At 44.5% G+C, this 13,482-nt stretch overlaps 1 protein-coding gene across 1 annotated transcript in view; it reads left to right on the top strand.

Moving 5' to 3' along the window:
• Positions 1-412: 412 nt before the first annotated feature.
• KCNJ1 (potassium inwardly rectifying channel subfamily J member 1) overlaps positions 413-13,482 on the top strand; it is a 28,505-nt gene continuing 15,435 nt past the window's right edge. Inside the window, exon 1 of the mRNA XM_016139149.2 lies at positions 413-614. The gene's annotated coding sequence lies outside the window, so the exon portion shown is untranslated. The remainder of the gene's footprint in view (positions 615-13,482) is intronic.

The following is a 13,482-nucleotide window of genomic DNA, read 5'->3' as shown; positions in this document are numbered from 1 at the left end:
AGGGCTTTGTTCCCAGTCCACTTCGCTATAAAGTCTCAGCTACAAAGCCCGATATTGTGCTGAGACTAGTAAGAGACATGAGTGGCCAAGGGATGGTCAGGTCAGCCTGACCTTCTATGGCCACTGAGTGAGTCACTGAATAAGAGAAACTTTGGAGTGGTTCCTTAGGGTCCCCCAGGATCCCCATCTGGTAGTATCTAGCCTAGGTGCACATGTGCTCAACCTCACCCATTTGACTGAAACAGTGTCAGCCTGAAAAAACTGGCCTTCTGGTTCCAAGCCATGGCTCCATACACAAATCTTTCTTAATTAGCCCTGGCAGCTCAACACCTCTGGTGTATCTAGCCCATTTTACTGCCACGCCTACTCTAGTTGGATCTGGTTCTAAAGTAAACTATGTTCTTTGAAACCTGTTGCATACAGATGAGCAGGCAGCCAATCTGAGCCGACCCACAGACTCATAAAAACCGACAGGACCTCAGGCACGCTCACCTGGGACACCCAATCTCTTGGACCAAAGGTGTAAGGACTCACTCACATCAAGAATCTGACTGCTTTCTTGGGGATCAACAAATTGAGTTTTTGTCTCAGTGTTCACTCTGGCAATCCATGAGGTAAGGGGGAGAAATGCCATATTGACCCTGTGTAGAGAAAAAGGAGTTAATTCTGGTGGAAAGTTAGCCCTATGCCTCCACCTTGAATCTAAACAGTCCTTCACTCCCCAGGGGAAAAAAGTGTGATTTTAACTCCCTCACTTGATGCTCTTGATCTTCTGGTCACATGTGGCTTAGGAGCTGTCAGCCTCCTCTTGCCCTCCTTCAGCCATTTCTGAGCTGGAGGGCAGTTAAAACTTGTGGTCACCTCACACCTGGTGCCAGGGTTCTTTTCTTCATTGTAGACAAGTGTGTAAGGCTTCTGCCTCTGATGACATTTTCAGTTGCTGTAAGATCTTGCATAATAGCAGAACCTCTCTCAGGCCGTTTCCATCATTTAGGTAGAGCATAAGTGTGCTAGTGAGATCTAGTATGGAAAATGCTTGAAGACTTATCTGGGTGAAAGTTGTTAGCAAGACATTTCGCTTATCTTCATCAAAATGCCTTTCCTTCATTTTTTGAAATGTTGCATTATTCCTAGTGAATGCATTTGGATTTCTCAACACTTGCTCAGCTCCCTAAATACTGCTGTGACAAATGCTCTGTGTCAATGAGTGGCACTATTCATTGTTCTGCTTTATACGAGCCTAAGAATGAACAGGCATGGAGCCCCCTTCTCCAAACATCTCTGCCTTATAGATTGTGTATAGTCACACAATTGTTTATTGCAATTGGCAAGCTTGAGGGAAAATGTGAGTTTGTTTTTTCCTTTAGTGGAGCACATAGAATGGAGCAAAACATAATGACTGTGGTAAGGATGCTGTGGTGGACAAAGACTTACCTGGCCTGGCACCAGGTGTCCTTCACTCATAAGCCTGGCTTGGATTGCCTTACACTACCTTATTCTGTGAAAATGTAGCCTCACTAAGTCAACTCGGTTTTCCTAAAAACAATGAGATAGGGGTATCTGGGAAGGTATGAGCCATCAGCAGAGCTCTTCTCTTCTTTTCTTTTTTCTTTTTTCTTTTTTCTTTTGTCTTTTGTCTTTTTTCTTTTTTCTTTTGTCTTTTGTCTTTTTTCTTTTTTCTTTTGTCTTTTTTCTTTTTTCTTTCTTCTCTTCTCTTCTCTTCTCTTCTCTTCTCTTCTCTTCTCTTCTCTTCTCTTCTCTTCTCTTCTCTTCTCTTCTCTTCTCTCTTCTTTTCTTTCTGGTACCTAAGGCATGAACATGGATTTTCTTTTATGTAAGAAAACACAGTGATCAGTTTAGGTGCAGGACCGACATCGCGATGAAGCACAGTGAATGGGACACTTGTGAATCGTTCTTTAAACTTTGGTGCTGTTGGTGTCTTTGAGCTTTCTCTGATTTTAAAACAAAAAAATATAATATGTGCAATTGCTAAGCATGCTTTGCTCTGTAGTGCTGAGGCTCACATTTCTCATGCATGTCCCTCTCCTTTCCTCAGCAATTCATTTTTCTGCTCTAGGTTACACATCTACACTGGACCTTTTCATAGCTCAGTGGTTTTCAAAGGAATTCACTTCAACTCTCACGTTTTGCCTTCTTCCTGTCTTGTGGCCTCTATTGATTGAAGGTTTCTTAACTACTTCTCAGAGCTCTCACTGGATTGTTTATATGTCTCAGCAGTTTGATCCTGAGTTTGACCCAAATTTCACTCCATCTGATTCTACCATTTAAGATGCTGATGATGACTATTATCTTTCTTCTCTTTATTATTGTCATTATCATTAATGTTATATTATATATACATTTTTTTCCCCTCGTTTGCCTTTCAGCTAGCTAATAATGAGCACCCAATAATATTTTGGGAACTGTGCTAGGTCCTTGGAAATTACAGAATAACCCCTGATGATTATAGTTTAGGGAGTATGTACATAGAAGCAAGCCCTGACAGTCTAGCAGGATAAATGCTGTGATGAATAGAAACAGTTTCACGGCAATGGAGTCATAATATAATTATTGCATGCACTAATATAATCACTGCATGCACAGGAAGGAGATCTTACTTTGCCTACGGAAGACCTCATGGAAGTATGATCCTAAACTCCTTGGGTAGACAGGAAGGCAGCAGGAGGAAGGGCATTCCAGAACAAGGAAATAACATTTACAAAAATACGAAGGCATGAGAAAGTGTGGCATATACAGGGAATACCAAGCTGGTGTGGCTAGAAGTCGGTGGCATGGGGAGGGGGTGAAAAAAGATGAGATGAGCTGCAGAGTGAGACCACGTGATGAAGGACATTATGTGTGATGCTAAGGAGCTTGAGCAGTGGGAAATTATGTAAGATCATATTAAAAGGTTGCTTTGTCTGAAAAGTACAAGGTGAATTGAGGTGGGTAAGACCACTGCTGGGAAAGCCAGTTGGGAGATTGCTAAGAGGCATAACACATAAGATCTACTAGCAGATTGGTTGCTAAACAAAGTGTGGCTCAGAAATATGAACCTGAGAGTTGACCTCATTCAGGAAACTTCTCCAAAGTCCAAGTGATGAACCCACACCTCCCTAATACACACATCCATCATGACTTCTTGGCCACAGTGAGATGAGTTGATGTCCCCAAATGTTATGGGGAGTCAGGGACTGTGTGGGGACAGGGGACTGGTTTTTCAGCCACCTCCTACTCAGAAACAAAGTCCACAGTCGCTTTCCCTAGCTCTTCTGCTCTTTTGAAATGCATGCATATCTGGGAAGGAGCATTTTCAGCAGAAGGAAACGGTCCCCACCTCTCCCCACCCCTCCCGAGTGCCTAGCCCTTAGATTAGACTAAAGGACATTAGTGTCCTGGTACACTAGCCACCCCTTCAGGCACCCTATTGGAGCTCTGGGTTGAGGAAGCCAAGCCAAGTCACATAGGTAGAAAGTGGCAAGCTGGGACTCAGATTCACCTTCAGCTGACTCCAACGTCTTCCATATGTTCCTCTTTCTTCCACTTGGCAGGTGGGGTAAGAAACCTTAAAATATTGAGATCACACAGTTCAGAATATCTGGAAAAGCCAGCATTTGGGGGTTTAACTCCTGATTGACTTGCTTCAGGCTAACCACTTTAAGGCAACAGAGGACTTTTCTCCTTAGAGCTGAACTAACTCCTAGGGTTTTAACAAGAACTCAGAATAGTTCCAGATTAGTTGCTGTAAGGCTCAAGAAGAAAAAAATGTTAGAATATGCATTTTGTTGTTAGTTCAAGTCACTATTAATGAATTAATTGGCACAGAAAGCAATGTTTGACCAATAATTAATTAAATACAGTTGACTATTATAATTAGTTTTAAAGATTTCTGTTTACTGCTTTCCCTTTTCCCCACATCAGTAGGGCATTTTTAGAGGTGCAGGCGATATTCATCTTGAGAAGGGGGTTGGGGGAAAGCCCAAAGTTACTGCCTACGTACGTCTCAGAGCCACTAAGATCATTCAGATTTTACAGGTTGAGAAAAGAAAGTACACAACTGTGGTGACTTAGGGTAAAGCCCAAAGTGAAGAGAAAAAGCCTTAGGCTTTCCAATCTGTTCTGTCTCCTAGAAAAAAAAAATGTGCGTGCGTGTGTGTGTGTGTGTGTTTCATGAATAATATTAGCTCTGCTCTAGCTTGATCACATAGTTCATAAATCTTCTTAAACAAGCAGAGGTATTTGGAAATTTGAAAAATAAAACAATAAAAAAAATGTTTTCAAGAAAATTAAAAGGATGAAGGAAAAATTAGAATGGAGATATGTAGGAGGGGATGCACCTAGAAAAGTCAAAACCATAAACAATAAATAACCTAATGGTCAAAGGGCTCACTGGAGTTTATTCTCTGCGTTAGATGGAATGATCCTAAACATCCTTGCTGGGTTTGTTATGGAAGATGTTCAGAGAACGAATGTTGCCGTCCTGGCTATCACCTTGTCATAATCCACAGGCAAATCAAGGGAGTGATACCTATGCACATGGAACTCCCTGGTTCTGTATGAAGAATAGTAGAAAGAAAACAAGAATAATGCAAACAATAGGCAACTTCAAGACTATTAGGAATCCAAAGAGGTTGTACCCCAAGTAGTTGCTCCTGGAAAACCCTAAGGGCTCCAGCTGTTAATATAAAACTCAACTCAATATCTTCCCATCAAACACAGTGCTGAAACTAATTTTAAGTAAACATTCTAAAGGCTCGTCAAGTCCAGTTCACCCATTGTACAAACAGGGAAACTGAGGCTGAAAGGGGTGCAAAATCTACACCCCCTCCCCCCCCAAAAAAGAGAAAAATATAAACTTGAATTTACCCAGCATCACTTTGGATCAATAACTTTCTCACTCAGAGAATCCTGCTATTTTCTAAAATCTGTTCCCCAGTATGCAACAGTCTGTCTCAGTTTTTGTGTATCTGACTCATACTACAGACTCTAGTTATCAAGCCATGTAAATTTGGCATTCTAGATAGATGTACAACACACTCCTGTGCTTCTAAGAGATGATTCTTTTTTAATACATTTTGAAATATAAGTCTGAAATTTCAGTTCTTTTAGAATTTCCCAATGTCCTTGGCTCGCCCTCTCTTTCAATTGCACAAACACCAATGTTTTCTGGCTTGGATTCAGGAATTGTGTCAACCAGGGTATATCAATGTGCCACCATATCTCCAATGAGCAGATTTAAATATGCAGCACAGCACAGTTGAAAGCAACAGGTTAATACTGTCTCTGCAGTTAGAATAACCAGCCTCTCTCAGGTGACCACCCCTAGGGGAAGACTCACGCTTCGCTACCCTTGATTAAATTCTTGGGAGCTTTCTGGCTCTAACCAGATCTGCCATTTGTCCTTGAAGAGTGCGACAGAACTGGGAAACTATGAATAACTGTTGTTAGCTTCCCACAGGAAAAGACTTTGAAATTTGGCCCCTTGGAGTCCAGGACCAGTGATGTTTGAAGAGATAAGAGTGGTCCCAGTCTTGTGATGGAAGGTGCATTCGACCATTGCAGGGATCGGGGTATTCTGATGCCGTCGGGGAGGTGGACCAATGATGAATTATGCAAATAGGAGAGAGGACTTGGGTCGGATTCAGAGATAAGTCACAGGAATGGTCAGAGGGTCACTTAGAAAACCTCCGGGGGGAAACCAGGCTGTGCTCAAGTGCGAAGACAGTCCCTATGCTGAAGTTTCCATTGGGAGGATAGGCATGTGTGACAGACACATTCTACCTGATGAGTCTCTCCAATCCAGTCTATTTCTTGGGCATCCTCGGTGAGATAGAGTGGCTGAGGAGATAAAACTCATATTTTCTCCCAATGACTCTATTCCTTTAGAGAGGAGAAGGGGAGTTCTGAGAAATCCTAACTCAGAATGCTTACCTGGACCAGGTGTGAGAATCCTTTGCCCTAATCTGTTGTATGTGAGAATTCAAGGTCTTCTTTCCCAGCCAGTGCAGATGTTCATCACTGTTAAGGTACGGACAGAATGAAGTCCACTGGGGAAAGAGGGTAGCTGACAAGTGAAGAAAAATGTGTATAGGATTTGGATTTTATTCCCTTTCTCATTAAAACATACAACCGTTTGGCTGTGTGTTTTACAGCCTATGGTGGTGTTTGCAGACTTGGGTCTCCACAGGCAAAGATGCTTCTTTAAGTATCTTGTGGCAGTGAGGAAAAGGGACTGAAGAGGGGAAAGGAAGTGGCCCAGTCTAGGCTGGCACCTGGGATGTGACTAAGGAGATCCAATGCTCAGGGTATGACGTGGGCCAGTTCCTTCCCACGGTCTGACTATACGGACAGTGAAATGAGTCTGGGAAACAGGCTATCATTTGAAAAGGTCGGTTGAGGGTTGCGGGCCAAAATTGCTTTCTAATATATGAAGGGGCTGGTTTTCTATTACTTACTGAAGACAGAATGACAGTAGAATCAAATCTCAGCCTAAGGATTTGGGTTGGATATCAGGAAGAAGCTTAGTCTGTATAGGTGTTGACAGGCAGGGATAGATTTCAGAGGGAAATGAAAATAAGCTGCTGGCCACGTTCCTTATATGGACATGGAACTGGTGTCCATCTCTCTGAGAGGTACATTAAGGCCTCCTGCCTCCAGGCAGGGCATGGCTGGGTGTTCTGGGAATCCTCTTTCCATTCCAGGATTCTGGAAGAGGCTTATAAGGAGCCCTGCACTCTTGGTCTTGTGTTCTTGTACTATGGAGTGAGTCCCCAGTGATCCCACTCTCTGTACTGTCTCAAAGGAACAGAGATGTTTCTGTGACACACGGTTTAAGCTGGGACCACTTCTGGCTACCTCCTCTGGTTAAGCCTATTTTCGGCTGTTTGGGTCTGCCCTGTAAAGGAGCCTGCAGCTTCCTTTCTGCCTGAGGCTCCAGAGATCCCAGAGGTGCTCTAAACCCCAGGCAGCCAATAGCAAACCTCAGGCTGCTCCCCTACCCCCCATCTTTGCCTTGCTGCTCAAACCTCTTGCCCCCTCACTCCAGCATGTCTCTTGTTCTGTTCTAAATGCTCCAGCATACTTCTCTACAGGGAGCCATCTCAGTTGACCCCACCTCCTAATAATCAGGTCCCTGATTATTCATCCTCAGGTACAAGCTGAGTCGCTTCAGGAAGCAGTCCTCTTTAATTCTCTCAGCTGGTGCCTTGCTACAGGGAAGGGCCTATGTGGAAGCTGGCAGAACAGTGGCTCCTGTCTGCCTGCTTAGCCATGTGGGTGAAGGGGCCCCAGGGACTCTAACAGCCAGACCACAGGCAGGCTAATTTCTAAACGCAGATACAGCAGACACCATGTTTGTTTCTTTGGTGACTAGAGACCAGATGCTGAGCCATCGCTAGGCCCTGCCTGTGACTGGTGATAAGGAGAAGGCAGGACCCCCGACAGAAGGATGCTGGTTTTACCTCACACGGTTGACTCTCCCGGCCCGAGTCATCCTCAGCATTGTGCATAGCTTGTTTTTGCTTTTCGGAGTGTTCCAGGCAGGCCCCAGCAACATGGCCCCCATGTTCCAGAGAGGGAAGTGACTGTACCAGGGGATGGGTTGTGGGAGGGCTCAGGCACACTAGCTGGTCCGGGGACAACCGGGTCATCTGATCATCTGATCCTCTACATCACACCGGGGCTTCAGAGCCACCCTGCCTCTCGCTCCCCTGAGCAACTCCAGACAAATTTTTATTCTTTTTGCTCTCCTTGCATCCTGCTAGCTCCTCACCCGCAGTGAGAACCTCTAGGCTGTTATGTCTCCAGGGCCCTTGGTCAAGCTGAAGTGGGCCACAAAGACCCACCCTTGCGGCAGCAGAGGGCTAATTTTCAATATTTCATCTGGTGGTACCTTCACTTTTCTTCAGAGAGAAACGTCAGAAATTCTTGATCTAGTAATAGCAAAGAGACTTTTTGAGTTCCTCAAGCTGTCTTTTCTGGAAGTCATGCCTATATTTAAAAATTCATTCATTTCTACATTTATTAATCCCACAGTATGAAGCCTGTGAGTGTCAGGCACGTATTTAAGGCAGACATTGCTGCTATTTTAAGTTGTCAGTATAGGTAAATTCTTCGCTGGAAACTGGCTATATCATCATATCATCCTTTTGGTTAAAAAGTTCTTTCTTATGTCTAGCCGAATTCCCTCTTGCTATAATTCCAACTCACTTTTATATAGTTTGCCACTCATCCACCTGAATTCTCCCAAACACTACATCGTTTGATCTATATGATGGACCTGAGAAATAGTTGCTGGTATTACAATTCGACAGATGGAAAAACTGCAGCTTGATCCGTGCCCATCCTGGGGTAAAGGCAAGCCTCCTTCCTGAGCTCTCCAGGTATCCTAAATACATCTGAAATCCTACAACTCTGAGCAGTGCCCTAGTCAGGTCAGGCGACTGTGGGTGCTGCTGCAAGTGGGGAGGGAGACCACCGGGAGACCACCGCCCAGCAAGCTGGTGAGGAGGCGGAGTCTGAGCGTGCCCCTCCCCTGCCTGCGTGAGCGCCTGTCCTCTCTCATCTTGACATTGCTCCGCCCATGATCTTTGGCACCCAGTGCCCTTCTACTTACTGATATTTTTCAAGGTCACCCTAGTTACTGTGGCTTTCTTAGCCCTTATCACAATCTGTAATTACCGTTTATTTGGTTTCTTTTTATTATCTGTCTAGCTCTCTCCACCTCCCTGAATATCAATCTTCTAATGCTGTATCCCCAGCTCCTAGCTCAGAGCCCAGCATGTGACAAACTCTCAATAAATATATATCGACAGAAGGACAACAAGAAAGAAAATAAAGAAGAAAACAGAATTGGAAGGCCTGTTTTTCCCCTAGGACTTTCTGCCTTTCCTTCCCTACCTGAGATCAGAATTCACTCATTTGTGGGCCAAATCTTTAGAGATTTGTGCTAGAAGGACCCGGTAAGTCTTGAGTTCCAATCCCAGCTCTGCCTCATACCAGCTGTTTAACCTCTCTAAGCCTCAGGTCCCTCCTTTGGAAAACAGAGATCATTAGACTTACTTCATGGGATCACTGTGAGGACTAAATATAACCTTTTCCACAAAACCCTTTCCGTAGTTTCTGGCACAGGGAAGACATTCAGTAAGTGTCTCTTCCTTTCCCCCTGCAGTAATTTCAACCTTTCAGTCCCAGTCTTGCAAAGGAAAATCAAACCCTGCATGTGCCTCCAACCACGTATGAGAAGTGATCTATCTGCCTGGCTGACATGAGGACCTGTTAGAGAATATACCGCCAACTTTCCGTCTGTGCCAAAGAAAGTCACATTGGTAGGGGTGCATTTTAATGAGTTTCTTTCAATAATTAAACTGAATGTGGACACATTTCATACAAGTTGAAATTACTGCATTCTAACTTTCTAGCTCTGTGAACTTGGATCAATAACTTGGCTTTTCTGATCTCTGGTTTCTCCTTCTATACACGGGAAATAATAATGATATCTCTGTCACAGAGGAGTTGTACCCATGTACTCATTGAGTTTGCACGTGGAGAGTGCCTGGAACACAGCAAGATGCATAAATATTCGTTATAGTTGATCCATGGTTTAGAGGAAAACGCTATCCTTAGACTAATGAAATTCAAGGAAATTTTGTGGAACATTCATTAATTGCCAGTTACTTTTTTACTTCTTGTCTCCTTTCACTTCAAATCACACTGACTTTCCATTTTTCATTCCTTCATCAATTCATTCATTCAATGAACACTAACTGTAGCCAGTGTTAGCCATATGCCATTCTAACAGTGGCTAATGGTCAATAAAATCTGGTGGTATGTAGTTGACGTATTCAGTTGCTGTTCTCCTATATCTTTCATTTCAGGCCTCACCACTGCATCACACGCTTCCACACAGAGTGGGGCTTTCTCTGGCTACTCCTGCTGGGTCAGTAGTGTGCACTTCCTCGACTCTTCACTTCCAGCTGCTCTCACTTGCCAATGCTCTCTGTATCCTCACCGTCCCAGAACCTCACTCGTTCTTGCATTTCACTCGCTCTCTCTATTCCATCCACTTCTCCTTTATTTTCTCTGAGCTTGGCACATGGTTCAGCTGCTTGTGCACTTTCAAAACTTTAAAACCCCTGACCAAACAAATAAATGTGAAACAAATGGTCAGAAGTACATATATTTCTGATATACATTTCTGAGTTGGAAATATATGAGATATATGTGCCACTGCACATTGCAAAAAATCTAAGCTTAACTTAAAAAAAAAAGAGGGAAAAAATGCCCACAAATGTGCTACCCCTTTCTCACCTGTCAGTATTCTAGGCATTTTTGAATTCACCACATGTAGTTTTCATACCATTGTTGGACATTTATTTGGTTGGTCGTTAGGTGAGCAAGTAAGAAATGTGCTCAGTTGCAACTCTCTCTCTGTCTCTCTCTGTCTCTGTCTCTCTTTCTGTCTCTCTCTCTCTGTCTCTCTCTCTCTCTCTCTCTCTCTCTCTCTCTCTCTCTCCCTCTCTCTCTCTCTCTGCTCTCTCCTCTCTAGAGAGACTACTGAGGCCCAATGTGTGGTATTTGTTATAAAGTGGTGGGCAGATCAGACCAAGTCCTCACACTTGTAACACTTGCAGCCAGGGGAAGACGTGGACTTTCACTTATTCAAAAAATATTTGTAGAGTTTCCACTGTGGATCTAGGTGCCGAGGATTCAGTGGGGAAACAAGAGAGCTGTTTACCTGGAGTGTATATTCTAGTAGAAGAAAGATAGGCATGAAGTGAACACACAGTAAATAGGTAAACGAACACTAAAATGACATCTGACAAAGAGCTGGGAAGAAGCTAAAACAGAATGGAGTGACAGGGTTGACTGAGGCAGTGGGTGCCACCGCAGATTGATTGCTGAAAGGCCTTGAGAGGAGATGACGAAGGAGCTGAGTCCTGAGTGATGTGAAGAAGCCAGCCATAGGGAGACCCAAAGCAGGGCAGTCCCAAGGGAAGGAACAGCAAGTGTGAGCTGGTGGAAACACAGTGAGATGAGGTGGAGCTGGGGAGTGTGGCAGAGCTCAGATTCTGTAAGGCACTGAGGTCACGTGAGCGAGGGAGAAGCTGAGAGAGACTAAGCAAGGTAGCAACATGATCCGAGTTGCGGGATGAATACCTGACTTGGACGATGGGCAGTGTCCCATAGGGAGGAGAGGAAGACAGCACAGAGATCAACACGCAAGTGACTTCTTTCACCGAAGCAATAATGCTGGTGCCCTGGACAAAGGTGGCAGCAGTGGAGATAGAGCAAAGGGGACAGATAGGTTCTGAGTTTATTTTGTAGAAACAGATGACAAGATTTGCTAATGGATTGGATGTGGGGTGAGAGAAAGAAAAGAATCAAGACTGAATCAAGATTTTTCTTAAAGTAGTGGGTGGTGTGGCACTTACAGAGCTGAGGATGGCCTGAATTAAATAAAATAAATATTAAATAAGTTGTACTAAGTGCTAAGAAGGAAAAGAAGAAGGCTTTGGGGATAATTGTCCAGAGTAGGAATTTCAACCTCGGTGTGCTGCCCCAGTAGGCAGCGGCTAGGGGGCGCACCTCTCACATCTGCCCAGTGGTCATGGAACCTGAACCCTTGCTACCAGCTTTCAGAGAAAAGATCATACTGGGCATCAGTCACCAAACCCTGTGCTCCAGCTGCCTCTGGATCTGGAATGCTGGTCCTGCTAACCTCAGAGGAAATTCAATTGGTCTGGCACAATTGGATCTTTGTGGTCTAATCTAATCTCATCTTTTTAAGAGCAATCTTTTTCTTTCCTATCAGTTTTTCTCCCCCTTTGTTAATTTTTCTTGAGCAGCCAGATAAACAAAGACTTCTTACTCTGGGTTTCATGTATGGAAAAATGCCCCTTGCAGGTCTCCTTTAAAGCAGACCAGAGGCTGCTGCCCTGCGCTCCCTCTCCTAGAGGTTCTGAAGGGAAGCGCTTCTTGATGAACCAGAGAGAACAGGGATAAGAAGGCAGAGAATCCTCTCCAAGGCCTTGCGCCTCCCCTTGCAAGACTGTACGCCCTTCCCTGCCTTCCCTCTGCAGCTCATGAAGGAACCTCGTTGTCCCTGGGTCTGGTAGGCGAGCCAGCTGCCTCCTCAAATCCAGATCCAGGAGTTAAAATTATTTCCCAAATGGCAACTCATCCTTTGGTTGTCTCTTCATCAGGCCCTCTCAACTCTGCTAAGCAGGAAGGAGGCTGACATAGTTGAGGTTTCTCTCTGCTGGACGTTCTGCTGGCTGTTCTGACACTGGATCCCACTTCAGCTTTGTGAAACAAATATTCTCACCTTCATTTTCATGAAGACTACTCAGGTTCAGATAAGCAAAGTAATTTATCCTGCCGATAAGTGGAAAGAGTCTAGTTTAAAGCCAGGTCTAGACCACTTTATAGCCTACCTCTTCTCTACCTTCGGGAGACCTGTTAAACCCCACCTTTGCTTTGCCAACCCAGTCCACTGGCCTTTAATGGAGATGTTCTCAGTCAGTGTTGCCCGCATTTTGGTCAGTGCTAAAGGCTGGTTGTCCATCTATTTGCAATTCCTTGAGATCTTCCTTCCATTTTCTCTTCTCTGTAGGACATGGTGCAGCTCGGGGAGCTTTAATAAAATGGAACATGCTAGACCTGAAATGATGTGGGGAAAACCCATCCCTGAAAATGGGTATGGTTATTGGAGTACGGAAGAACAAGAAAAGTGACAATTTAGGTCTGGGCAGAACAACAAGACATGAGAGAGAGAGAGAGCGAAGGCGAGAGCGAGAGCGAGAGCGAGAGCGAGAGAGAGAGAGAGAGAGAGAGAGAGAGAGAGAGAAGAAGAAGAAGGAGGAGGAGGAGGAGGAGGAGGAGGAGGAGGAGGAGGAAGAGAGGGAGGGAGAGAGGGAGGGAGGGAAGGAAGGAAGGAAGGAAGGAAGGAAGGAAGGAAGGAAGGAAGGAAGGAAGGAAGGAAGGAAGGAAGGAAGAGAAAGAACTCACAATGAGTTCCAGGGTCTTAATTGCTCATTAGCTTTACTTAGTGACTTTTCTTTTCTATTTTCCAAGTTAATCGATTACATTGGGGAAGTAGCTCTGTAGAAACACAGGCGGTCGGCTCAGTCACGCACCAGTCAGCAGCAGAGCTGGAATTCAAGTCAAACTCTGGACCACGTGTTTCAAGGCCAGAGACTCTGGGGCGCCTGCACGCATATCCCAGGTAGACTGGCCTCGTTTCCTTTTAGAGGAATTAGTGCTCGTAATAGACAGGGCTACACTTTAGTTCTGGCCCCCCAAACCATTAGTTATTTATGATGCTTAGTGAGATCAAGGTCTGGTCCTGACAGTGTGTCATCACACAGTCAATATGATTTAAATTAGTCCAAGGGAGGATTTTTTTTTTTAAGTAGGCAACTGGAAATAGAAAGGGGGCGGCCTGGTACAGTCTTTCTTGCTCCTTGATGGTGGCCCTTTTTT

Source organism: Rousettus aegyptiacus, unplaced genomic scaffold (assembly GCF_014176215.1).
Source record: "Rousettus aegyptiacus isolate mRouAeg1 unplaced genomic scaffold, mRouAeg1.p scaffold_m13_p_5, whole genome shotgun sequence".
In the NCBI taxonomy this organism is placed as follows: Eukaryota; Metazoa; Chordata; class Mammalia; order Chiroptera; family Pteropodidae; genus Rousettus; species Rousettus aegyptiacus.
This window is presented reverse-complemented; position numbering and strand designations above follow the sequence as displayed.